The 2202-nt window shown below is 29.3% G+C and overlaps 1 protein-coding gene across 1 annotated transcript in view; it reads right to left on the reverse strand.

Annotated features, from left to right (window-relative positions):
* Nucleotides 1–554: 554 nt before the first annotated feature.
* LOC111053136 (endocuticle structural glycoprotein SgAbd-1-like) overlaps nucleotides 555–2202 on the reverse strand; it is a 21408-nt gene continuing 19760 nt past the window's right edge. The window contains exon 4 of the mRNA XM_039438419.1: nucleotides 555–2202. This exon is cut by the window's right edge and continues 350 nt beyond it. The gene's annotated coding sequence lies outside the window, so the exon portion shown is untranslated.

Raw genomic sequence — 2202 nt, forward strand, 5'->3', positions numbered from 1 at the left:
AGGGTTGAGTGTAAGAGAGGGCCGGCTGCGCCCTAACTCCACCCTCCTAGGTAAAAATAAAGGCAGCTATTCTATTCTATTCTCCTCAATCTCTGTCAGTCTTTCTCTCTTCACTCTCTCTTTCTCTCTCTCTCTCCCACTCACTCTTCCTCTCATTCATTCTCTCTCTCTCTCTGTCATCATGATGATCATCAGCTGATAACTTTTGGTGCGTGAGTGGTGGACCTCTTCCTCTGTGCAGTAGTAAACAAAGTAAGTGCCGGTTGCACAAAAGCCAGTTGAATATAAATCGTGATTAATCTCTCGAGAAACAATCATAGAAGCCTTCTTATCGAAAAAACCTTCCCTGATTGGTTCTCGTGGGATTAATCAAGATTAAAATTTAAGCGGCTTTTGTGTTAACGGGCCTTGTAATTGCAAAGATGGAAGCAAGATTTCTTAAGGTGCGTACAGATTTACGCAAACATAGAACAATACAGTATCACCTTTTATGACTACTCACAATGAGCTCTACAATTAAATTGTAAATAGATGGATAAATAAAACAAAAATTCAAATAAATAGGTTCATTTATTATAAATAATCTAATATCATACTTTTTGTGAAAATGGTTTTGTACAAGATGAGTAGACTTACAATGTTCAGAGTATTTTCTTAGTTTCATTTTAGAATTATTCTACATTTTTACAATATTTCACAAATTTTGAATTCAGAAATAAATACAAAATAACTACTATACCGATACAGTTGTTATTTAAATTGACTAAACATCAATATTAAAAGACAGAAATCAATATGTATACAGTCAACAATGAGTAGAGATACAGAATCAAAAGTCGTAGTAAATAAACATGAAAGAAATCTGTCCAATATGTGAGGTGAGAGAGGTCATCATTGATAAGTAATTTATAGTAATAAATAAATATCAACATTTATGATAAATTCAAATGGTTCATCATAATAAGGAGGAGGGTAAACCAATAGCATTTAGAACACTATGAGTTATTGCTAGAAGAAAAAAACAATCAACTGTAAATCTCAGGCCAGGTTGCACAAGAACCGGTTTAATTTCAACCGTAATTAATTTCACGAGAACCAATCAGAGAATGTCTTTTTGATAAGACGGCTTCTCTAATTGGTTCTCGTGGAATTAATCACGATTAAAATTTAACCGGCTTTTGTGCTGCCGGCAATCAGTTCATTTAATTCTTCAATTTCGCATTAATTCAATTCTTATCAGTTTCAAATACTCTATTTATTTCAGACTTTAATTGTTCATTGATTCAATTTTAATCAGTTTCAAAGACTCAATTTTTGTGTCTTTTCTTCAATTGTAATGAAGAAACTTGAACTCCAATTAAATTTCGCATCGATCTAATTAGTTTCAAGGTCTCATTTATTTTGTCTTCAATTTTAACATTATTATGTCTTCAATTTTGCACCAATCAATTCTAATTAGTTAAAGTCACAATCTATACAAGTCTTCAATATTTCATCGATTTATGATAGTAAGTTGTTCATCATTAATTCTTCTATTGTTATGGAGAATATTCAACTCCAATTGAAATTTGCATTGATCTAATCAGTTTCAAAGTCTTAGTTTATTCCAGTCTTGAATTTTACATCAATCCAAATCTAATCAGTTTTTGAGTCTCAATGTATACAAGTCATCAATTTTTCATCGATCTATAACCTAATCGTAAGTAGTTTATAATTAATTATTTATTCTTCTACTTACAACTTATTTCAATCGATTTATAATAATTTGTAAGTAATTTACAATAAATTCTTCATTACAATAATTCATTCTCCGTCTTACAATTTTTCTTTGATCTATAATAATTGTAAGTAATTTATCTTTATTACAATACTTCATTCTTTTTGTTACAATTTTCCATTGATCCATAATTCTACAGGAGTTTATTATATTAATTTCTGATTACAATTCTTCATTCTTTTTGTTACAATTTTCCATTGATCCATAATGTACAGAACTTTATATTAATTTCTAATTACAATTCTTCATTCTTTTTGTTACAATTTTCCGTTTATCCATAATCTACAGAAGTTTATATATTAATTCCTAATTACAATTCTTCATTTTCTTCCAACAATTTTCATCAATCTATAATAATATTTTAAGTAGAATCAATTATCCATTACAATCATTCTCCATTCCTTTTATTTTTCATCTACTGTATC

Source organism: Nilaparvata lugens, chromosome 11 (genome assembly GCF_014356525.2).
Source record: "Nilaparvata lugens isolate BPH chromosome 11, ASM1435652v1, whole genome shotgun sequence".
NCBI lineage: Eukaryota > Metazoa > Arthropoda > Insecta > Hemiptera > Delphacidae > Nilaparvata > Nilaparvata lugens.